This window comes from Tursiops truncatus, chromosome 4 (assembly GCF_011762595.2).
Source record: "Tursiops truncatus isolate mTurTru1 chromosome 4, mTurTru1.mat.Y, whole genome shotgun sequence".
In the NCBI taxonomy this organism is placed as follows: Eukaryota; Metazoa; Chordata; class Mammalia; order Artiodactyla; family Delphinidae; genus Tursiops; species Tursiops truncatus.
Window position 1 is genome coordinate 128,889,405 of NC_047037.1, and position 26,251 is coordinate 128,915,655.

Genomic DNA, 26,251 nt, shown 5'->3' on the forward strand with positions numbered 1-26,251 from the left:
TAAAGTGTGTGTGTGTGTGTGTGTGTGTGTGTGTGTGTGTGTGTGTATTGAAAGGGCTTAGAGGAAGCTGGAATGAGAAAAACTGGGAATCAGCAGAATCCAACAGTCATAGCCATTTGTTAATTTGCTGTTGAGAAACCTCCTACAAACAGTGAGATGGTTATTAAAATTTTAATGAGAAATCTTCCGTGTACCTGAGAGCCTGGTCACAGAATTGGCGACCTAAGTATGTAGTTCCCATGTAAATGACTTTGAATTAAAAAAAAAATAATAATTGTGTTATCTTCAATTTGTGAATCTTGGTCATATTTTCATTTTTCTGATCTCATTTTTAAAATAATTTTTATTGGGGTATGGTGGATTTACAATGTTGCATTAGTTTCAGGTGTACAGCAAAGTGAATCACTTATACATATACATATATCCACTCTTTTTTAGATTCTCTTCCCATATAGGCCATTACAGAACATTGAATAGAGTTACCTGTGCTATACAGTAGGTTATCTATTATTAGTTATCTATCATATATATTGGGTTGGCCAAAAAGTTCGTTTGGGATTTTCTATAACATCTTACAGAAAAACCTGAATGAACTTTTGGGCCAACCCAATAGTAGTGTGTATATGTCAATCCCAGTCTCCCAATTTATCCCTCCCCCTGCCTTACCCCCTGGTAACCATAAGTTTATTTTCTACATCTGTGACTCTATTTCTCTTTTGTAGATAAGTTCATTTGTAGCCTTTTTTTAGATTCCATATATAAGCGATATCATATGATATTTGTCTTTCTCTGTTTGACTTCACGCAGTATAACAATCTCTAGGTCCATCCATGTTGCTGCAAATGGCATTATTTCATCCTTTTTTATGGCTGAGTAATATTCCATTGTATATATGTACCACATCTTTTGATTTTAATCCTCATAACACTTCCATGGAGCAAGTAAGCAAGAATGACTGTCCTCAGGTAGAACCATCATGCATGCTGTCATTCAAAATTTCTCCCAGGTGATTCACTTCCTAACATACTGCCAATACCATCTCTCCTTTTCTGTGCCTGCCTAGAAATAGCAAGAACAGGTATAAAAACACAAGTCTTTTAACAATTCTGTATTATAAGTTTAATTAATATAAAAGAGTGTATATTATGTGCATTAAGTACAATTAGGGGTCTCTCTTGTCTCTCTGGGGGACAAATAATATGATCCAGTGTTACCTGATATTCATCTATGAATCTTAAAGGTCCCTCTTGAGATCTGGCCCAAGGAGACCTTCTGTCCCAGTCTACATAAAAAGATGCTGAAACTGCTTTTGCTGAAGAAGAAGAGTAATCTCATATAGGGCACACAATTACACAAATATAAATGTGGACTATATTATGACCATTGAGAATTCCCAGGGAACCTTTGTTTACAAACTCAGGAAACCTCAGGGTGTGTCTGCCTTATGGAGCGATCTTTCTGTTATTGTCAAGTAACCTGGATGTGCTATCTTGGCTTCTCTCCTGAATGTGCTCAGAGCATTTATTCATGGATGTGTCTTTCTTGCCCTCGGCCATTGTATCCTCTGCTTTCTGGATGCAGGAAGAAAGCTGTCTCTGGGGACCTGCTATGTCTCTGGGACTGCCAACTGGATTCTAGGTGCTTGTGCTGTGATCTGTTACACATAGGGCCAGGATCAGTGGCTACTCAGTCAACTCCTGCCTACGGCTGATGACCAAGCAATCCCTTGCTGGCCCCGCTAGAGGACCAGGAGTGCTTCAGGTGTTTCCTTGGACTCCAAATCCTTCTTTTCCTTTTTGCAGGCTTCACAGAGGCTCCTTTCTAGTCCCTATGTGTCCCTTAAAGGCCCTTCTGTCTGCTACTCAGTCCTCTACTCTGTCTCATCTCATTGTGTTCTTGGGTTATAAACTCTCTGACTCTCATCTTACAATTGAAGAAAAGCAAGACCGGGAGAGGGTAGCCTGTTAAGTCATGGAGCTGGCATTCTACTCAGGTCTTTCTGATGCCAAAATATATGCTTTTAACTACAGCCCCAGAAGATTATGTCTCTTGATGACTAAGGGGGAACCTGGAAGAGGGAGAGACTTTTGTTTTTGGTGGTGTTTTTTTAGGCTGGAAGGAATTCAAATATGTTTTTGTTCCAGAGTAGAGCCTGAGAACTGAGGCTTGGTGTCAGAATGCTGAGAGCATTTGGAATTCTAAAACTCTGGAAAGACCTAATAATCCTTACTTTGAGAATTCAGACATAAACTAGAACAATGCGCCCTACTCTTTTCACCCTACGGATGGTTGTTTTGTATGTTGCTAGTCAGGGTAGAGTGGATTGAGTTGCAAAATGAGTGGTAGAGTGAAAGAAAATCTATTAATTTTAAGTATAATCATAGGCAGTTTAACAAGTATCTATAATATTAGCAAGCAGAATTGTAAGAAATACAGTCTTTAACTGTAAACAAAGTGGTCTGTCAAGAGAAACCAGTTGAAACCTGGGACTGTGCTCAGATAGTGCTCAGCTATTTGTGATTACAAGTGACAACTTTCCTCCCTATTTTTTATTTGCCTGAGCTTTTTTAAAATTTTTGGCTGAAGTAAGGGGAAGAATAGGTTGAGGATTCAGGAACAAGAACTGTATTCATTTCCTAGGGCTGCCACAAATTACCACAAACTTGGCAGCTTAAAACAACAGAAGCTTATTCTCTCACAGTTCTAAAGGCCAGAAGTCCTAACTCAAGGTGTCTGCAGGGCTGCACTCCCTTCAAAGTCTCTAGGGGTGGATCCTTCCTCACCTCTTCCAGCTTCTGGTGGCTCCTGCTATGGAAGCATCACTCCAATCTCTGCCTCCGTCTTCACATGGTCTTCTCTCCTACATCTGCAAAGATCCACAAATGTTCTATGTCCAGATAAGATCATATTCATAGGTAGCAGAGGTTGAGACCTGGACATATATTTTTTTGGGACACCATTCATCCTAATGTGGGCTAAGTCATTTGGCAAGGAGCAAAGAAAGATCAGAGGAGTATGTAAGGGAGGGGTGGCCTATATGTCCCACCCCTTCTCCAGAGTTTGGCAGAGCCAGTTCTCAAGCCTAATGAGGGAGGAGTTTAAGCCAGAAGCTTAAGGGTTTTTTTGTGAATTGGAGCAAAAGCAGAGCAACTTTGGGACTCAGGTAGCAAAAGTGAATGAGACCATCACCCTAGTAAATTAGGCAGACTGGGACCTCAGGATGGCCACTGGGTGAGCAATGTGGTACCCAGAGTTGCAGTGGGAATATCCTCAACCCCTGGTCTCTGAGAAAGTCTGTAAGCCATGGAGGGGACTCTTCAAGATGCCTCCTTCAGTACAGGCAGTGGATGGCACATGTGGCTGAAATCAAAGTCCACAAGCAGATTCGTTTCCTGCTGTCATGTGAGGCAATTCTGGAGTTTCTGAAACAACTGAGGAAGCTTTGCGGAACTCCCTTTGGTTCTTCCATTAAGCAAGTGGGAACTAAGAGTTATTGCGATTTAGATGTGAGTTTTAATAAAGCCACATTTGCTCTCCCATGCTACAGAAGCCTTGGAGGGTCAGCTTCTAAAGATAAAAGAAAGATTTAAATCACATATGAATAGTATGTGGGGAAGCAAACATTGGGCTGCTGCTGGTTGTGAGCTTGAAGCTTCATTGTGGCTCATTTGGAAAATCAGGAGTAAACAGCTTCTGAAGCCTGTGGTGAGAAGAGGTCCAAGCAGAGCTGATGGGATCCTTGGAGGAATTTGTAGGAGAAGTTGAGGGGTTGACTGAGGGAAGAGAAAAATAAAAAAAAGGAATGAAAAAAATTAAAAGTAGAAATAATTTTAGAAATAGTAATATTATGTGATTTAAAAGAAACACACATTTCTGTAAATGAATATGTTAATGGATTGACAGGGAATGTGGGGGGCACATTTGGAAGGAAACACTGTGGGATCTGACTTCCTTGGGCTGGTACCAGCCATGAGAAAAAGAAGGAGCCACAGTCTATGGCTGACCAGCAAGTGTGGCTTTTGTACAGCTCTTCTCAAGACTGTGACTAAGGGTGATGATTGAGGGAAAACCTTCCCTAACTGGACAATAATGTCCCCCATCAGGGCCTCATTCCCTCCCCAAAGGCTGATCCCCTTCACTGCCCCAGTGTCCACACTCCTGGTTGTTTTCCTTATTCTTTCAAGCAGGAAAGAGATGAAGACGTAATTGACTTTTTCAGCAGAAAAAATAAGAAGCATCAGCACAGCATTTTTTCTTTTATTTTTAAACCTCTGCTGTCACTTTTCAGAAGAGGTGAACAAAAGATCTGTGGGTCTTGAGATAGGATGCTAGTGTGGTTCAGAAAAATGTTTTCCTGTAGAGACAAGTAAAATAGAGTTGGTCACTTGTTAATCACTCCCTGCTCACACCTAGGCAAAGAGGTCAGAGTTCATCTATGACTGGTTCAGTGAGCCACTTAGGGCTCCTACAGATCCTGACTTGGGGGTACAGTCTCTGCTTCCTATGGCAGTTGGTTGAATTCAGGAATTGCCTTTTAAATGATGGCAGATGGGACCTTGTTAGGGCCAAGAAAACTTCCCTGGGAATAAATGAGTCAGTTCACCATGAGTCCTTCAGGGAGCAGCAGAGAGCAGGTGTCAGGCAGGGCTGCCTAGGCAGCTCTGAAACATTGCATCCCCATCCCTGCTCCAGATGAAGGGAGCCTGGACGCCCTCCAAAGAGGACAAGACGGCAGAGCAAGGGAGTTTGGATAAGCAGAGAATCTGTGATCCTGCTATCTTTCTAGCCACTCCTGCTGCCTTCTGAAGGCTCTGAAAAGTCCCCATGTCCAAAAGCACTCAACACATTGCTATCACAATAATTAATATACAGGATGTCTCCTCCACCTGACTGGAGCTGCTCAAGGGCAGGGCCTTAGTACCCATCTTTATGTTTCTAGCCTCAAACACTATTCCTGGCACATAAGAAGTGCTCAATAAATATTTGTGAAGTGAAAAAAAGGATGAATGAACTGGTAATCAATTTTAGATTTCACAGTATTTCTCTAACATTTATGATCAGAAATTCTTTCAGATATCCATGATACATCTTGATCAAGTTGGATAGAAAGAATAAAACTAACTAACTATAGATATTCTTAAAAAGAGATGAGTTAGACCTAAGCACTTCAGTGCCTCCTTACATCTAGAGAGCCGTGCAATGGTGTCATATTCTGATATACTATTGAGCAGGGAAGACTTCAGTGTGGTAAATAGGAAGAAGATATAATAATAATAACTCATAAACTTTGCTAGCCCATTAGGTAATAATTGGTCAATTTCTGCCAATTTAAAATATGTGGCACTTAATATATCTGTGTCATAAAGGGTCATCTGTGAAGTTACCAATCCCATTTTTCCTCATGGAGAGGAATGGAAGATGCTTTCATGGTGGATGGAATGATATTCACCCATCACACATTTTCACATATGAGGAGACATCACAGGCAAAGATGGCAAAGGATTCTTTTTGCAAAGAAGGCTTGAAAATAGCTACAATGAAGGTCGGTTTGGGGAAGAACAATAAGAAACTGTTAATTGCACCTCAGAGTGAAGTTCACATTCCTTCTGGCACCAACGAGGCTTCTACTGAGTTTTCTCTCTGTGCCACCTTATGGGGAACAAACATTGTGTATGTTTGGGAGAGAATGGGAACAGATTTCTTGAAATATTCTGTGTGTCCAGGATAACATTGACTTGGAATCCTATCTTTCCCACTCTATCCATTTTTAATTTTTATTTCATCATCAATATTTCTCCCATGAAAATAAGTTCTTTGGGTCTTCCTTGTGCATGAAAGGATGTGGATGTTAGTTTTAAACTTTTCCTATTTTCTTGTAGTTTTCTTTCCCTGAGAAAATCTGTTGGCACAGAAGTATTTTCTGTCACACTTGTCATTTGCAATCATCCTCCTGCACATATCTGCCTCATTAACTCCACATTTCTTTTGAGAACTCAGCTTGAGATTATCTTTTCCCTTCTTGTCTAACACCAGTTCATTTTTCTCTGATCAGTATTATTTATTTAACCTAGTCATATTTTTAAATGAATTTTGTAGGAAAGATGCTATATTAGATAAAAACATATACTACCATATTTAAAAATCACAGACAACTAACTCCTTAGGTGATGGGTGAAACTGGAGATGTTTTTGACTTACTGTACTCGAAGTAGAAAAATAATGGATGTTATACAATGCTGCCATTTTTGTTAAGCAAATGGTGAAAACAAAATTAGACGTAATGTTTTTAACAGCTTTCCAACAATGCTGAAAAAGGAGAGACTTGGGCATTTCCCAAGTGGTTGACATATCTTGCCTTTAGGCTTTCTTCATTAGTTATTTATAATGTTTATTTGTATAGATCTTTTATTTTTTTGCTCTGTAATTTGGCAAAAGGAACCACCAAAGATTCTGCTCTTCAGAACACCAGCTGGGCTTCTTTTCTAATAAATGGGCATAGTGTTCTGGGAGATAAGACATCTAGCATAGAAATGTGCCCTCCTGCTTTGCAGAAACTGTCTAAATTTGAAAATCAAGTTTTCCAAATAGTAATTTGTGATGGGGTAAATGTTCACAATCACTTTTTAAAATTTTTTACCTATTTATTTATTTTTTTAATGTTTTTTAATTGTGATAAAAGTGACATAATATAAAACATACTATTTTAACCATATTTAACTCTATAGTTCAGTGACACTAAATACATTCACATTGTTGTACAACTCTCACCATCATCCATCTCCCCAATTTTTCACCTTCCTAAACTGAAACTCTGTCCCCATTAAACACTAACTCCCCTTTCCCCCTCCCCACTCTCCCCAGCCCCTGGCCCCTGGCATCTACCAATGTACTTTCTGACTCTATGAATTTGGCTATTCTAGCTAACTCATATAAGTGGAATCAAACAGTATTTTTCTGCACCTAATGTATATTGGAAGGCATTTTTAAGGTTAACAATATATGTTCTGCAAACAGATTGTACCTTCTTTTTTTTTTTTCCTGCAGTAGGCCCTCACCAGCCATCTACTTCATATATAGTAGTGTACATTGAGGATTGAGGATAGGGACAAGTGTAGGGGTATGTTCTCAAGAGATCAGAAGATATGGTAAACTTCCTGAAGATTTGTCTTGTTCTTAATCTCTTTCATTTTCAAAGGAAGAAGACAACTTTGTTTAGTGGGTAAAGGACCACAGTGGTATCATTCTGGAGGCCTGAGTCTGTCCCAAACTGACCCTAGGGGACTTTTTAGAAAATACTTCTGACTCTCTGCTCCTCCATGAAGAAACTGAGAGGTGAGGATACCAGAAATATACTTTTCTCTTTAAAGGGTAGAATTGTAGTACTTGCCTTTTCAATAGAAAATCCATGCTGACAGTATTCTACATGTGGCCAGAATCATGGAACCAGAGAATAATGTAATTAATATAAAGCTCAAAGGCAGAATAATACTTCAACCAGCTCAGACAAAAAGCTACATCTATATTTAAAGATTAAGAGAAAGTAAAAGTCATAGTGGGGTGTCCAAAGAAGGAATGACATTTAAAAACTTTTAGGAAGACAACAAACACATGAAAGAATGCTCAACATCACTAATCATTAGAGAAATACAAATCAAAACTACAATGAGCTAACGCCTCGTACCAGTCAGAATGGCCATCATCATCAAAAATCTACAAACAATAAATGCTGGAGAGTGTATGGAGAATAGGGAACCCTCTTGCACTGTTGGTGGGAATGTAAATTCGTACAGCCACTATGGAGAACAGTATGGAGGTTCCTTAAAAAAATAAAAATAGAGCTACCATATGACCTAGCAATCCCACTCCTGGGCATATACCTTGAGAAAACCATAATTCAAAAAGAGTCATTTACCACAATGTTCATTGCAGCTCTATTTACAATAACCAGGACATGGAAGCAACCTAAGTGTCCATCGACAGATGAATGGATAAAGAAGATGTGGCACATATATACAATGGAATATTACTCAGCCATAAAAGGAAATTAAATTGAGTTATTTTTAGTGAGGTGGATGGACCTAGAGTCTGTCATACAGAGGGAAGTAAGAATGAAGAGAAAAACAAATACTGTATGCTAACACATATATATGGAATCTAAAAAAAAAAAAAAGGTTCTGAAGAATATAGGGGCAGGACAGGAATAAAGAAACAGGCATAGAGAATGGACTTGAGGACATGAGGAAGGGGAGGGTAAGCTGGGACGAAGTGAGAGAGTGGCATGGGGATATATGGGGATATATGTATATGTATAGCTGATTCACTTTGTTATAAAGCAGAAACTAACACACCATTGTAAAACAATTACACTGCAATAAAGATGTTAAAAAAAATTTTTAGGCAGAAAACTGCCTTTTAATTTTTTATTTATTTTTTAACATCTTTATTGCAGTATAATTGCTTTACTATGTTGTTATTTGCTGCTGTATAACAAATTGAATCAGATGTATGTATACATATATCCCCATATCTCTCACTCTTGTGTCTCCCTCCCACCCTCCCTATCCCACACCTCTAGGTGGACACAAAGCACCAAGCTGATCTCCCTGTGCTATGCAGCTGCTTCCCATTAGCTATCTATTTTACATTTGGTAGTGTATATATGTCCATGCCACTGTCTTACTTCGTCTCAGCTTACATTTCCCCATCCCCATGTTGTCAAGTCCGTTCCCTACATCTGCATCTTTATTTCTGTCCTAGCCCTAGGTTCTTCCAAAACCTTTTTTTTTTTTTTAGATTCCATGTATATGTGTTAACATACAGTATTTGTTTTTCTCTTTCTGACTTACTTCCCTCTGTATGACAGTCTCTAAGTCCATCCACCTCACTACAAATAACTCAATTTTGTTTCTTTTCATGACTGAGTAATATTCCATTGTATATATGTGCCACATCTTCTTTATCCATCCATCTGTCAATGGACACTTAGGTTGCTTCCATGTCCTGTCTATTGTAAATAGAGCTGCAATGAACGCTGTGGTACATGACTCTTTTCAAAGTATGGTTTTCTCAGTGTATATGTCTAGTAGTGGGATTGCTAGGTCGTATGGTAGTGCTATTTTTAGTTTTTTAAGGAAACTCTCTACTGTTCTCCATAGTAGCTGTATGAATTTACATTCCCACCAACAGTGAAAGAGGATTCCCTTTTCTGCACACCCTCTCCAGCATTTATTGTTTGTAAATTTTTTGATGATGGCCATTCTGCCTGGTGTGAGGTGATACCTCATTGGAGTTTTGATTTTCATTTCTCAGATGATTAGTAATGTTGAGCATTCTTGCATGTGTTTGTTGGCAATCTGTATATCTTCTCTGGAGAAATGTCTATTTAGGTCTTCTGCCCATTTTTGCATTGTTTTTATTTTTAATTAATTAATTAATTAATTAATTAATTCTTTTTGTGGTATGCAGGCCTCTCACTGTTGTGGCCTTTCTCATTGTGGAGCACAGGTTCTGGACGTGCAGGCTCAGCGGCCATAGCTCACGGGCCTAGCCACTCTGCGGCATGTGGGATCTTCCCGAACCGGGGCAAGAACCCGTGCCTCCTGCATCAGCAGGCGGACTCTCAACCACTGTGCCATCAGGGAAGCCAGGGTTGTTTGTTTTTTGATATTGAGATGCATGAGCTTCTTGTAAATTTTGGAGATTAATCCTTTGGCAGTTGCTTCATTTGCAAATATTTTCTCCCATTCTGATGGTTGTCTTTTCATCTTGTTTATGGATTCCTTTGCTATGCAAAAGCTTTCAAGTTTCATTAGGTCCCATTTGTTTGTTTTTGTTTTTATTTCCATTTCTCTAGAAGGTGGGTCAAAAAGGATCTTGCTGTAATTTATGTCACAGACTGTTCTGCATATGTTTTCCTCTTAGAGTTTTCTAGTGTCTGGCATTACATTTAGGTCTTTAATCCATTTTGAGTTTATTTTTGTGTATGGTGTTAGGGAGTATTCTAATTTCATTCTTTTACATATAGCTGTCCAGTTTTCCCACTAGTTAATGAAGAGGCTGACTTTTCTCCATTGTATATTCTTGCCTCCTTTATCAAAGAGAAGGTGAGCAAATGAGCATGGGTTTATCTCTGGGCTTTCAATCCTGTTCCATTGCTCTATATTTCTGTTTTTGTACCAGTACCATACTGTCTTGATTACTGTAGCTTTGTAGTGTAGTCTGAAGTCCAGGAGCCTAATTCCTCCAGCTCCGTTTTCTTTTCTCAGGATTGCTTTGACAATTTGGGATCTTTTGTGTTTCCATATAAATTGTTCTAGTTCTGTGAAAAATGCCATGGGTAGTTTGATAAGGATTTCACTGAAGCTGTAGATGGCTTTGGGTAGTATAGTCATTTGCACAATGTTGATTCTTCCAATCCTAGACCATGGTATATCTCTCCATCTGTTTGTATCATCTTTAATCTTTCATCAGTGCCTTATAGTTTTCTTCATACAGGTCTTTTGTGTGCTTAGGTAGATTTATTCCTAGATATTTTATTATTTTTGTTGCAGTGGTAAATGGGAGTGTTTCCTTAATTTCTCTTTTAGATTTTTCATCATTAGTGTGTAGGAATGCAAGAGATTTCTGTGCATTAATTTTGTATCCTGTTACTTTACCAAATTAATTGATTAACTCTAGTAGTTTTCTGGCAGCATTTTTAGGATTCTCTATGTATAGTATCATGTCCTTTGCAAACAGTGACAGTTTTACTTCTTATTTTCTGACTTGCATTCCTTTCATTTCTTATTCTTCTCTGATTGTTGTGGCTAAAGCTTCCAAAACTATGTTGAATAATAGTGGTGAGAGTGGGCAACCTTGTCTTGCTCCTGATCTTAGTGGAAATGGTTTCAGTTTTTCACCATTGAGAACAATGTTGGCTGTGGCTTTGTCATCTATGGCCTTTATTATGTTGAGGTAATATCCCTCTATGCCTGCTTCTGGAGAGTTTTGATCATAAATGGGAGTTGAATTTTGAGTTTGGGGGTGTTCTTCCCTCTACTATATTTTGGAAGAGTTTGAGAAAGATAGGTGTTAGCTCTTCTCTAAATGTTTGATAGAATTCACCTGTGAAGTCCCCTGGTCTTGTGCTTTTGTTTGTTGGAAGAAATTTTAATCACAATTTCAATTTCAGTGCTTGTGATTGGTCAGTTTATATTTTCTATTTCTTCCTTGTGCAGTCTTGGAAGTTTGCACTTTTCTAAGAATTTGTCCATTTCTTCCAGGTTGTCCATTTTATTGGCATATAGTTGCTTGTAGTAATCTCTCATGATCCTTTGTATTTCTGCAGTGTCGTTAGTTACTTCTCCTTTTTCATTTCTAATTCTATTGATTTGAGTCTTCTCCCTTTTTTTCTTGATGAGTATGGCTAATGGTTTATCAATTTTGTTTTTCTTCTCCAAGAACCAGCTTTTCGTTTTATTGGTCTTTGGTGTCGTTTGCTTCATTTCTTTGTCATTTATTTCTGATCTGACCTTTATGAATTCTTTCCTTCTGCTAACTTTGGGGTTTTTTTGTTCTTCTTTCTCTAATTGCTTTAGGTGTAAGGTTAGGTTGTTTATTTGAGGTGTTCCTTGTTTCTTGAGGTAGGATTGTATTGCTATAAACTTCTCTCTTAGATCTCCTTTTGCTGCTTCCCATAGGTTTTGGGTCGTTGTGTTTTCATTGTCATTTGTTTCTAGGTATATCTTCATTTCCTCTTTGATTTCTTCAGTGATCTTTTGGTTATTCAGTAGGTTTCTCCTCTATGTGTTTGTATTTTTTACAGTTTTTTTTTCCTGTAATCGATATCTAGTCTCATAGTGTTGTGGTTGGGAAAGGTACTTGATATGATTTCAATTTTCTTAAATTCACCAAGGCTTGATTTGTGACCCAAGATATGATCTATTCTGGAGAATGTTCTATGAGCATTTGAGAAGAAAGTGTCTTCTGTTGTTTTGGGATGGAATGTCCTACAAATATTAATTAAGTCCATCTTGTTTAATATATCATTTAAAGCTTTTGTTTCCTTATTGATTTTCATTTTGGATGATCTGTCCATTGGTGAAAGTGGGGTATTAAAGTCCCCTACTATGATTGTGTTACTGACGATTTCCCCTTTTATGGCTATTAGCATTTGCCTTATATATTGAGGTGTTCCAATGTTTGGTGCATAAATATTTACAATTTTTATATCTTCATCTTGTATTGATACCTTGATCATTATATAGTGTCCTTGATCCTTATGTAGTGTTATGTGTCCCTAGTGTTCTTTGTCTCTTGTAATAGTCTTTATTTTAAAGTCTATTTGGTCTGATATGAGTATTGCTACTCCAGCTTTCTTTTGATTTTCATTTACATGGAATATCTTTTTCTATCCCCTCACTTTCAGTCTGTATGTGTCCCTAGGTACGAACTGGGTCTCTTCTAGACAGCATATATACAGGTCTTATTTTTGTATCTATTCAGCCAGTCTATGTCTTTTGGTTAGAGCATTTAATCCATTTACATTTAAGGTAATTATAGGTATGTATGTTCCTATTACCATTTTCTTAACTGTTTTGAGTTTGTTATTATAGGTCTTTTCCTTCTGTTGTGTTTCTTGCTTAGAGAAGTTCCTTTAGCATTTTTTGTAAATCTGGTTTGGTGTGCTGAATTCTCTTAGATTTTGCTTGTTTGCAAAGGTATTAATTTCTCCATTGAATCTGATCTTTCTGGGTAGAGTAATCTTGGTTTTAGCGTTTTCCCTTTCATCACTTTAAATATGTCCTGCCACTGCCTTCTGGCTTGCAGAGTTTCTGCTGAAGCACCAGCTGGTAACGTTATGGGAATTCCCTTGAGTGTTATTTGTTGTTTTTCCCTTGCTGCTTTTAATATTTTTCTTTGTATTTAATTTTTGATAGTTTGGTTAATATGTGTCTTGACATTTTTCTCCTTACATTTATCCTGTATGGGACTCTCTGTGTTTCCTGGACTTGATTATTTCCTTTCCCATATTAGGGAAGTTTTCAACTATAATCTGTTTAAATATTTTCTCTGTCCTTTTTTTTTTCTTCTCTTCTTCTTCTGGGATCCCTATAATTCTAATGTTGGTATGTTTATTGTTGTCCCAGATGTCTCTGAGACTGTCTTCAATTCTTTTCATTCTTTTTCCTTTATTCTGCCTTGTGGTAGTTATTTCCACTATTTATCTTCCAGGTCACTTATCCATTCTTCTGCTTCAGTTATTCTGCTATTGCCTCCTTCTAGAGAATTTTTAATTGCATTTATTGAGTTGTTCATCATTGTTTGTTTGCTCTTTAGTTCTTCTAGGTCATTGTTAAACGCTTCCTGTAATTTCTCCATTCTATTTCCAAGATTTTGGATCATCTTCACTATCATTACTCTGAAATCTTTTTCAGGTAGACTGCCTATTTCCTCTTCATTTTTTTGGTCTGGTTTGTTTTTACATTCCTCCTTCATTTGCTGTGTATTTCTCTGTCTTCTCATTTTGTTTAACATACTGTGTTTGGGATCTGCTTTTCACAGACTGCAGGCTCGTAGTTCCCATTGTTTTTTTTTGTCTGACGCCAGTGGGTAAGGTTGGCCTAGTGGATTGTGTAGGCTTCCTTTTGGGAGGGAGTGGTGCTTGTGTTCTGGTGAATGTGGCTGTGTATTGTCTTTCTGGTGGGCAGGACCACATCCGGTGGTGTGTTCTGGCATGTCTGTGAACTTATTATGATTTTAGGCAGCCTCTCTGCTAATGGGTGAGGTTTTGTTCCTGTCTTGCTAGTTGTTTGGCATAGGGTGTCCAGCACTGTAGTTTGCTGGTCACTGGGTGAAGCTGGGTCTTAGCATTGAGATGGAGATCTCTGGGAGAGCTTTTGCCATTTGATATTACATGGAGCCAGAAGTCTCTGGTGGACCAATGTCCTGAACTCAGCTCTCCCACCTCAGAGGCTCTGGCCTGGCACACGGCAGGAGCAGCAAGACCTTGTCAGCCACATGGCTCAGAAGAAAAGCAAGAAAAAGAAACAAAGAAGGAACAAAAAAGTAAAATAAATTAATTTATTTCAATTAAAAATACAAAATATATTATTAAAATTTTTTTAAAACGCAATAATAAAGAAAAAAGATAGAAGAGAGCAACCAAGCCAAAAAACAAATCCACCAATGATTACAAGCACTAAAACTATACAAAAACCCCCAGAAACAAAAAACAAAAATCGGACAAACAGAACCCTAGGGCAAATGGTAAAAGCAAAGCTATAGAGACAAAACCACAGAAAGAAGCACACACATACACAATCACAGAAATAGAAAAAGTATGTATATATATATATATATGTGTATATATATATATATATATATTATAAAGAAAAAAGAATAGAGCAACCAAATCAATAAACAAATCTACTAATGATAATAAACTCTAAATAGTAAACTAAGATAAACATAAAACCAGAAACAAATTAGATGCAGAAAGCAAACCCCAATCAGTTGCTCCCAAAGTCCACTGCCTCAATTTTGTGATGATTCCTTGTCTCTTCAGGTATCTCACAGATGCAGGGTACATCAAGTTGATTGTGGAGATTTAATCCACTGCTCCTGAGGCTGCTGGGAGAGATTTCCCTTTCTCTTCTTTGTTCGAACAGCTTCTGGGGTTCAGATTCGGAACCCCTCTGCTTGTAGGTCGCCTGAGGGCATCTGTTCTTCGCTCAGGCAGGACGAGGTTAAAGGAGTCGCTGATTAGGGGGCTGTGGCTCACTCAGGCTGGGGGGGAGAGAGGGGTATGGATGCGGGGTGAGCCTGTGGTGGCAGAGGCCACTGTGACGTTGCAATAGTCTGAGGCGTGCCGTGCGTTCTCCCGGGGAAGTTGTCCCTGGATCGCGGAACCCTGGCGGTGGCGGGCTGCACAGGCTCCCGGGATGGGAAGTGTGGAGAGTGACCTGTGCTTGCACACAGACTTTTTGGTGGCAGCAGCAGCAGCCTTAGCATCTCACGTCCGTCTTTGGGGTCCGCGCTGATAGCCACGGCTCGCGCCCGTCTCTGGAGCTCCTTTAAGCGGTGCTCTTAAGCCCTTCTCCTCGCGCACCAGGAAACAGAGAGGCAAGAAAAAGTCTTTGCCTCTTCGGCAGCTCCAAACTTTTTCCCGGACTCCCTCCCGGCTAGCCGTGGCGCACTATCCCACTTCAGGCTGTGTTCACGCCGCCAAACCCAGTCCTCTCCCTGCGATCCGACCGAAGCCCGAGCCTCAGCTCCCAGACCCACCTGCCCCGGCGGGTGAACAGACAAGCCTCTCGGGCTGGTGAGTGCTGGTCGGTACCGATCATCTGTCCAGGAATCTCTCTGCTTTGCCCTCCGCACCCCTGTTGCTGCATTCTCCTCCGCAGCTCCGAAGCTCCCCCGCTCCGCCACCCCCAGTCTCCGCCCGTGAAGGGGCTTCCTAGTGTGTGGAAACCTTTCCTCCCACTGGTGCAGGTCCCGTCCCTATTCTTTTGTCTCTGTTTTTTCTTTTTTCTTTTGCCCTACCCAGGTACGTGGGGAGTTTCTTGCCTTTTGGGAGGTCCGAGGTCTTCTGCCAGCGTTCAGTAGGTGTTCTGTATAGATTGTTCCACATGTAGATGTATTTCTGATGTATTTGTGGGGAGGAAGGTGATCTCCGCATCTTACTCTTCCACCATCTTGAATCTCCTCCTTTCTTGCTATTTCATCAAGTAGGAGCCAAAGTGTCTGTATTTAGATCAAGGATAGAGATGCTGTTGCTGAATATGGGAGAAAATGGATCAGTAAGTAGAGGAAACATTGATTACCCCTACAACAGATGAAAAGTGGGGACATGCTAAGAGGAATGCTTCTGATGGAGCCCAAGTTTTCTAGATTCTACCAGTTATTGAGTCTGATAAAGGGAGGTGGTGGCTTGGATTAATGAGAAAGTGTCACTGAGTTGACAGCAACATCTTTGGGGCTTAGTATAAATTAATATTTTGGTGAAAAACTGAATGTGTTGCCCTGCAGGAACTGACAAAAGAGCCAGATGAAAGAGCCATTTTTCTCCTGGGCAAAGGGAATGAGTGAAAAAAAGCCAAAATATTCATTCTTATAAAAGTGGGGTGAGTGGGAACATGGGAGGAGGGTGTAGACACAGAGAAAGATGAGTTTTCGTGTTTCATTCTCTAGCTGTGAATTATTTAACTTAAGTCTCACTTTTATTATCTGTATAATGGGGTTAATAGTAGTACCAACCTCTCAGAATTTTGGATTCACGTAAAGCATTTAACATCGCACTAAGCATTCAATAAATGTTAGCTGTGCTTTTCACTGAAAAATATAAGATAGTGAAGGAGATGGGGATTAAAGTGGTCTTTCCTCTCTCTTTATTGCCTCTGTTGAGAACCTTCTAACTACTGTAAGGATCTAGCCCCTAGGATTGATGTCACGGTGTAGAGGAAGGGAATAGAAGGGACTTGCTGCTCAGTGGTGCTAGATAGAGAATTAAACTCTCCATTATAAAAATAGGATAGACTGGGGTGAGCTCATGTGTTTAGAGAGAAGTCTGTTCTTGTCAGGTGATTGTCAGCTAGATTTCTTGAATAAGTTGGTGGAGGTCTTGGAAGAAGTAAGTAGTAATAATAACTAAAGTTTGTTGATGTACTTGGTAGGTACCAGGCACTATTCTAAGTACTTTGTACTTAGTGTGGGCTTGGGTGAATTAATACTAAAATTAATACCAAAAAAACCCATGATGAACTAAATGCCAAAATTTTAAGTAGTGATAGCATCACTAAAAGTGCCATGCTGAGCCATGTTGGAGCCTGAGGCAAAAGGAAAATTTAGTAACACTGATCTGCTATTTATTTAAATTTTTATATTTTGTTAAGGATTTTTTACATTAATTGTGATTTTTTTTTTTTTTTTTTTTTTTTGTGATACGCGGGCCTCTCACTGCTGCGGCCTCTCCCGTTGTGGAGCACAGGCTCTGGACGCGCAGGCCCAGCGGCCATGGCTCACGGGCCCAGCCGCTCCACGGCATGCGGGATCTTCCCAGACCGGGGCACGAACCTGCGTCCCCTGCATCAGCAGGCAGACTCTCAACCACTGCGCCACCAGGGAAGCCCTAATTGTGATTTTTAAAAATATAAGGTACCCAAATATTATTTATCTCAATTACCGAATTTTTGGCATCCCTGCCAATTTTGTGTCTAAGGAGAGTGCCTTATTTTTTGCCCCCTCTTCCCGCCACTTCTGTGTAGAAGAATTTGTTTAACCCCTCTTAAACCCACTGTGGCAGGTCCTTTGTTAGCCATGTTTTCACATGTGAAAAAACCTGAAGCATAGGGAAGGTACGTACTAGTTTCCAATGGTTGCTGTAACAAATTACCACAAACTTGGTGACTTAAAGCAACACACATTTATTCTATTACGGTTCTGGAGGTCAGAAGTCCAATATCAGTTTCACTAGACTAAAATCAAGGTGCTGGCAGGGTCAAGATACATCGGGAGCCTCTAAGGGAGAAGCCCTTTCTTTGCTTTTCTAGTTTCTAGAGCTGTATTCTTTGCATGCTTGGGCTCTGTACCCCTTCTTTCAGCTTCAAAGCCAAGGGCATAGCATCTTGCCTCAGTTGACACATGGTCTTCTTCTTCTGTTGTAGTCAAATCTCCCTCTTATGAGGACACTTGTGTTTACATTGAGGACTCACCCAGATAATCCAGGATAACTTCCAGCATCTCAAGGTCTGCCCCTTTAGTCACAACTGCAAAGTCCCTTTTGACATATAATGTGATGTTCACAGATTCTGATGATTAGGATGTGGACCTCTTTGAGGGACATTAATCAGCCTCCCATCAGCTGGATGGTAAGTGGCAATGTTCACATCAGACTGAGGCAGACTGGCTTCTGTGCCCTTTTGCTGGAGGCAGTGGATGTATCCTTCCTTAGGCCCAAGGGTTTGGTAAGGAGGCTGCAGGAAGTGTCCTACTTTATACTGTAGTCAGCATCAGGGACAAGATAGTGGGAGTCCTCTTCCTCCTTGTCCTACATACAGAATCCTACTTGGAAGACAGGTACAGTGTTTGGAGCCATATTTATTTGACTCTTCCAGGTTACAAGATCTTATTTTATTCCCTGAGCTAGAAAGGCAGGAGGCTCTAGTAACAAGAGAAAATGGATGCCCATCTTTCTTTCATATGTGTGTTTAACCTTCTTCCATTTGCCAGGAAATTTCTCTTTGGATATATCTGAAATACTTACTTCCTTGAGTCCATTTTCTTTAGTTCTTTTGTTGGGAAGATGGCAAATAATCACCTTCTACTATCTAAATGATAGCATTTATGATTTCAGTGACTAGAGAAATTTTGGCCAATTTTGCTTATTGTACACAAAGTAAAATGTAGTGAATATCTGGGGAAAACTCTGTGATTTATTGGCTATTGGATCTCAACATATATAGTGAGGATAATCTTTATTTTCTGCCAGCAACTCTTTGCATGGACATCTGAGGAGCCTACCATTTAGGGCTGGTTTAGGCAAACTTCTCTAAAGGGTAAGGTTGTGAATATCTTAGGCTTTGCAGGCCATGTAGTCCTGTTATGACTACTCAGCTCTGTTGTATCACAGAAGCAGTTATAAGCAATATGTAAATAAATAGATGTGTGGCTGTGTTCTAATAAAACTTTGTTTATGAACTTTGAACTTCATGTAATTTGTGACATGAAATATTTTTTTTTTTTTTGCGGTATGCAGGCCTCTCACTGTTGTCCCCTCTCCTGTTGTGGAGCACAGGCTCCAGACGTGCAGGCTCAGCGGCCATGGCTCATGGGCCTAGCCATTCTGCGGCATGTGGGATCTTCCCAGACCAGGGCATGAACCCGTGTCCCCTGCATCGGCAGGCGGACTCTCAACCACTGCACCACCAGGGAAGCCCTGAAATAGTCTCTTGATACTTCTGACATTTATAAACCATTCTTAACACATGGGCCATACAAAAACATGTGGTAGGCTGTAGTTTGCTGATCCCAGACGTGGCAACCCTAATATTCTGTAACTTATTCCTGGATTATATCTTGATGATAAGTTGAAATAGGCTGGTATGATATTATCATAATTGAAGGGCCAGATGTGTGTAGTGTCTCACCCTCGATCTTGTCTAATCTCCTATCCTAAAATCCATCAAGGACTCTAACATAAACTGTTGAGATTTTATTTTATTTATTTATTTATTTTAAACATCTTTATTGGAGTATAATTGCTTTACAATGGTGTGTTACTTTCTGTTTATAACAAAGTGAATCAGCTATATGTATACATATATCCTCTTATCTCCTCCCACTTTTGTCTCCCTCCCACCCTCCCTATCCCACACTTCCAGGTGGTCACAAAGCACTGAGTTGATCTTCCTGTGCTATGCGGCTGCTTCCCACTACCTATCTATTTTACATTTGGTAGTGTATATATGTCCATGCCACTCTCTCACTTCAGCGCAGCTTAGCCTTCCCTCTCACAGTGTCCTCAAGTCCATTCTCTACATCTGTGTCTTTATTCCTGTCCTGCCCCTAGGTTCTTCATAACCATTTTTTTTAAGATCCCACATATATATGTTAGCATACAGTATTTTTTTTCTCTTTCTTACTTCACTATGTATGACAGACTCTAGGTCCATCCACTTCACTACAAATAACTCAATTTCGTTTCTGTTTTATTATTTTTTTTTTTCGGTACGCGGGCCTCTCACTGTTGTGGCCTCTCCCGTTGCGGAGCACAGGCTCCGGATGCGCAGGCTCAGCAGCCATGGCTCACAGACCCAGCCGCTCCGCGGCATGTGGGATCTTCCCGGACCGGGGCACGAACCAGCGTCCCCTGCATCGGCAGGCGGACTCTCAACCACTGCACCACCAGGGAAGCCCTCGTTTCTTTTTATGGCTGACTAATATTCCATTGTATATATGTGTCACATCTTCTTTATCCATTCATCTGTCAATGGACACTTAGGTTTCTTCCATATCCTGGCTATTGTAAATAGAGCTGCAATGAACATTGTGGTACATGACTCTTTTAGAATTATGATTTTCTCAGGGTATACGCCCAGTAGTGGGATTGCTGGGTTGTAAGGTAGTTCTAGTTTTAGTTTTTTAAGGAAACTCTATACTGTTCTCCATAGTAGCTGTAGCAATTTACATTCCCACCAACATTGCAAGAGGGTTCCCTTTTCTCCACACTCTCTCCAACAACTATTGTTTGTAGATTTTTTAATGACAGCCATTCTGACCGGTGTGAGGTGATACCTCATTGTAGTTTTGATTTGTATTTCTCTATTGATTAGTAATGTTGAGCATTCTTTCATGTGTTTGTTGGCTATCTGTATATCTTATTTGGAGAAATGTCTATTTAGGTCTTCTGTCCATTTTTGAATTCGATTTTTTGTTTTTTGATATTGAGCTGCATGGGCTGCTTGTAAATTTTGGAGATTAATCCTTTGTCAGTTGCTTCATTTGCAAATATTTTCTCCCATTCTGAGGGTTGTCTTTTCATCTTGTTTATAGTTTCCCTCACTGTGCAAAAGCTTTTAAGTTTCATTAGGTCAGATTTGTTTATTTTTGTTTTTATTTCCATTTCTCAAGGAGGTGAGTCAAAAAGGATCTTGCTGTGATATATGTCAAAGAGTGTTCTGCCTATGTTTTCTCTAAGAGTTTTCCAGTGTCTGGCCTTACATTTGGGTCTTTAATCCAATTTGAGTTTATTTTTGTGTATAGTGTTAGGGAGTTTTCTAATTTCATTCTTTTACATGTAGCTGTCCAGTTTTCCCAGCACCACTTATTGAAGAGGCTGTCTTTTCTCCATTGTATATTCTTGCCTCCTTTAACAAAAATAAGGTAACTATATGTGTGTGGGTTTATCTCTGGGCTTTCTATCCTGTTCCATTGATCTATCTTTCTGTTTTTGTGCCAGTACCATACTGTCTTGATTACTGTAGCTCGGTGGTATAGTTTGAAATCCTCGAGCCTGATTACTCCAGCTCCTTTTTTCTTTCTCAGGATTGATTTGGCTATTCGGGGTCTTTTGTGTTTCCATACAAACTGTGCAATTTTTTGTTCTAGTTCTGTGAAAAATGCCATTGGCAGTTTGATAGGGATTGCACTGAATCTGTAGATTGCCTTGGGTGGTATAGTCATTTTCACAGTGTTGATTCTTCCAATCCAAGACCATGGTATATCTCTCCATTTGCTGTATCATCTTTAATTTATTTCAGCAGTGTCTTTTTTTTTTTAACATCTTTATTGGGATATAATTGCTTTACAATGGTGTGTTAGTTTCTGCTTTATAAAAAAGTGAATCAGTTATACATATACATATGTTCCCATATCTGTTCCCTCTTGCATCTCCCTCCCTCCCACCCTCCCTAACCCACCCCTCCAGGCAGTCACAAAGCACCGAGCTGATCTCCCTGTGCTATGCGGCTGCTTCCCACTAGCTATCTACCGTATATTTGGTAGTGTATATATGTCCATGCCTCTCTCTCGCTTTGTCACAGCTCACCCTTCCCCCTCCCCATATCCTCAAGTCTGTTCTCTAGTAGGTCTGTGTCTTTATTCCTGTCTTACCACTAGGTTCTTCATGACATTTTTATTTTCTTAAATTCCATATATATATGTTAGCATATGGTATTTGTCTTTCTCTTTCTGACTTATCTCACTCTGTATGACAGACTCTAGATCTATCCACTTCATTACAAATAGCTCAATTTCGTTTCTTTCTTTGGCTGAGTAATATTCCATTGTATATATGTGCCACATCTTCTTTATCCATTCATCGATGATTGGCACTTAGGTTGTTTCCATCTCCGGGCTATTGTAAATAGAGCGGCAATGAACATTTTGGTACATGACTCTTTTTGAATTATGGTTTTCTCAGGATATATGCCCAATAGTGGGATTGCTGGGTCATATGGTAGTTCTATTTGTAGTTTTTCAAGGCACCTCCATACTGTTCTCCATAGTGGCTGTACCAATTCACATTCCCGCCAGCAGTGCAACAGTGTTCCCTTTTCTCCGCACCCTCTCCAGCACTTATTGTTTCTAGATTTTTTGATGATGGCCATTTTCACTGGCGTAAGATGATATCTCATTGTAATTATGATTTGTATTTCTCTAATGATTAATGATGTTGAGCATTCTTTCATGTGTTTGTTGGCAGTCTTTATATCTCCTTGGAAAAATGTTTATTTAGGTCTTCTGCCCATTTTTGGATTGGGTTTTTTGCTTTTTTGTTATTGAGCTGCATGAGCTTCTTGTAAATTTTGGAAATTAATCCTTTGACAGTGGCTTCATTTGCAAATATTTTCTCCCATTCTGACGGTTGTCTTTTAGTCTTGTTTATGGTTTCCTTTGCTGTGCAAAAGCTTTGAAGTTTCATTAGGTGCCATTTGTTTATTTTTGTTTTTATTTCCATTTCCCTAGGAGTTGGGTCAAAAAGGATCTTGCTGGGATTTATGTCATAGAGTGCTCTGCCTATGTTTTCCTCTAAGAGTTTGATAGTTTCTGGCCTTATATTTAGGTCTTTAATCCATTTAGAGCTTATTTTTGTGTATGGTGTGAGGGAGTGATCTAATCTCATACTTTTATATGTACCTGTCCAGGTTTCCCAGCACCAGTTAATGAAGAGGCTGTCCTTTCTCCAATGTACATTCCTGCCTCCTTTATCAAAGATAAGGTGACCATATGTGCGTTGGTTTATCTCTGGGCTTTCTATCCTGTTCCATTGATCTATCTTTCTGTTTTTGTACCAGTACCATACTATCTTGATTACTGTAGCTTTGTAGCATAGTCTGAAGTCAGGGAGCCTGATTCCTCCAGCTCCGTTTTTTGTTCTCAAGATTGCTTTGGCTATTCGGGGTCTTTTTGTTTCAATACAAATTGTGAAATTTTTTGTTCTAGTTCTGTGAAAATTGCCAGTGGTAGTTTGATAGAGATTGCATTGAATCTGTAGATTGCTTTGGGTAGTAGAGTCATTTTCATAATGTCGATTCTTCCAATCCAAGAACATGGTATATCTCTCCATCTATTTGTATCATCTTTAATTTATTTCATCAGTGTCTTATAATTTCTGCATACAGGTCTTTTGTCTCCTTAGGTAGGTTTATTCCTAGATATTTTGTTCTTTTTGTTGCAGTGGTAAATGGGAGTGTTTTCTTAATTTCTCTTTGAGATTTTTCATGTTTACTGTATAGGAATGCCAGAGATTTCTGTGCATTAATTTTGTATCCTGCAACTTTACCAGATTCATTGATTAGCTCTAGTAGTTTTCTGGAGCGTCTTTAGGATTCTCTATGTATACTATCATGTCATCTGCAAACAGTGACAGCTTTACTTCTTCTTTTCCGATTTGGATAAATTTTATTTCCTTTTCTTCTCTGATTCTTGTGGCTAAAACTTCCAAAGCTATGTTGAATAATAGTGCTGAGAGTGGGCAACCTTGTCTTTTTCCTGATCTTGGTGGAAATGCTTTCAGTTTTTCTCCATTGAGGATGATGTTGGCTGTGGGTTTGTCATATATGGCCTTTATTATGTTGAGGAAAGTTCCCTCTATGCCTACTTTCTGCAGGGTTTTTATCATAAATGGGTGTTGAATTTTGTTGAAAGTTTTCTCTGCATCTATTGAGACGATCATATGGTTTTTCTCCTTAAATTTGTTAATATGGTTTATCACATTGATTGATTTTCGTATATTGAAGAATCCTTGCATTCCTGGAATAAATCCCACTTGATCATGGTGTATGATCCTTTTAATGTGCTGTTGGATTCTGTTTGCTAGTATTTTGTTGAGGATATTTGCATCTATGTTCATCAGTGATATTGGTCTGTAGTTTTCTTTCTTTGTGACATCCTTGTCTGGTTTTGGTATCAAGGTGATGGTGGCCTCGTAGAATGAATTTGGGAGTGTTTCTTCCTCTGCTATATTCTGGAAGAGTTTGAGAAGGATAGGTGTTAGCTCTTCTCTAAATGTTTGATAGAATTTGCCTGTGAAGCCATCTGGTCCTGGGCTTTTGTTTGTTGGAAGATTTTTAATCAGTTTCAACTTCAGTGTTTGTGATTGTTCGGTTCATATTTTCTATTTCTTCCTGATTCAGTCTTGGCAGTTGTGCATTTCTAAGAATTTGTCCATTTCTTCCAGGTTGTTCATTTTATTGGCATAGAGTTGCTTGTAGTAATCTCTCGTGATCTTTTGTATTTCTGCAGTGTCATTTGTTACTTCTCCTTTTTCATTTCTAACTCTATTGATTTGAGTCTTCTCCCCTTTTTTCTTGATGAGTCTGGCTAATGGTTCATCTATCTTGTTTATCTTCTCAAATAACCAGCTTTTAGTTCTATTGATCTTTGCTATCGTTTCCTTCATTTCTTTTTTATTTACTTCTGATCTGATTTTTATGATTTCTTTCCTTCTTCTAACTTTGCGGGTTTTCTTGTTCTTCTTTCTCTAATTGCTTTAGGTGCAAAGTTAGGTTGTTTATTCGAGATGTTTCCTGTTTCTTAAGGTGGGCTTGTATTGCTATAAACTTCCCTCTTAGAACTGCTTTTGCTGCATCCCATAGGTTTTGGGTCATCGTGCCTCCATTGTCATTTGTTTCTAGGTATGGTTTTTACTTCCTCTTTGATTTCTTCAGTGATCACTTTGTTATTAAGTAGCGTATTGTTTAGCCTCCATGTGTTTGTATTTTTTACAGATCTTTTTCTGTAATTGATATCTAGTCTCATAGCATGTGGTTGGAAAAGATACTTGATACAGTTTCAATTTTCTTAAATATACCAAGGCTTGATTTGTGACCCAAGATATGATCTTTCCTGGAGAATTTTCCATGAGCACTTGAAAAAATGTGTATTCTGTTGTTTTTGGATGGAGTGTCCTATAAATTTCAATTAAGTCCATCTTGTTTAATGTATCATTTTAAGCTTGTGTTTCCTTATTTATTTTCATTTTGGATGATCTGTCCAATGGTGAAAGTGGGGTGTTAAAGTCCCCTACTATGAATGTGTTACTGTCGATTTCCCCTTTTATGCCTGTTAGCATTTGCCTTATGTATTGAGGTGCTCCTATGTTGGGTGCATAAATATTTACAATTGTTATATCTTCTTCTTGGATCAATCCCTTGTTCATTATGTAGTGTCCTTCTTTGTCTCTTCTAATAGTCTTTGTTTTAAAGTCTATTTTGTCTGATAGGAGAAGTGCTAGTCCAGATTTCTTTTGGTTTCCATTTGCATGAAATATCTTTTTCCATGCCCTTACTTTCAGTTTGTATGTGTCTCTAGGTCTGAGGTGGCTCTTTTGTAGACAGCATATATATGGGTCTTGTTTTTGTATCCATTCAGCCAATCTGTGTCTTTTGGTGGGAGCATTTAGTCCATTTACATTTAAGGTAATTATCGATATGTATGTTCCTATTCCCATTTTCTAAATTATTTTGGGTTCGTTATTACAGGTCTTTTCCTTCTCTTGTGTTTCTTGCCTAAAGAAGTTCCCTTAGCATTTGTTGTAAAGCTGTTTCGGTGGTGCTGAACTCTCTCAGCTTTTGCTTGTCTGTAAAGGTTTTAATTTCTCCATCAAATCTGAATGAGATCCTTGCTGGGTAGAGTAATCCTGGTTGCAGGTTTTTCTCCTTCATCACTTTAAATATGTCCTGCCACTCCCTTCTGGCTTTCAGAGTTTCTGCTGAAAGATCAGCTGTTAACCTTATGGGGATTCCCTTGTGTGTTATTTGTTATTTTTCCCTTGCTGCTTTTAATATGCTTTCTTTGTATTTAATTTTTGACAGTTTGATTACTATGTGTTTTGGCATATTTCTCCTTGGATTTATCCTGTATGGGACTCTCTGTGCTTCCTGGACTTGATTAACTATTTCATTTCCCATATTAGGGAAGTTTTCAACTATAATCTCTTCAAATATTTTCTCAATTCCTTTTTTTTCCTCTTCTTCTTCTGGAACCCCTATAATTCGAATGTTGGTGTGATTAATGTTGTCCCAGAAGTCTCTGAGACTGTCCTCAGTTCTTTTCATTCTTTTTTCTTTATTCTGCTCTGCAGTAGTTATTTCCACTATTTTATCTTCCAGGTCACTTATCTGTTCTACTGCCTCAGTTATTCTGCTATTGATCCCATCTAGAGTATTTTTCATTTCATTTATTGCATTGTTCATCATTGTTTGTTTCATCTTTAGTTCTTCTAGTTCCTTGTTAAATGTTTCTTGCATTTTGTCTATTCTATTTCCAA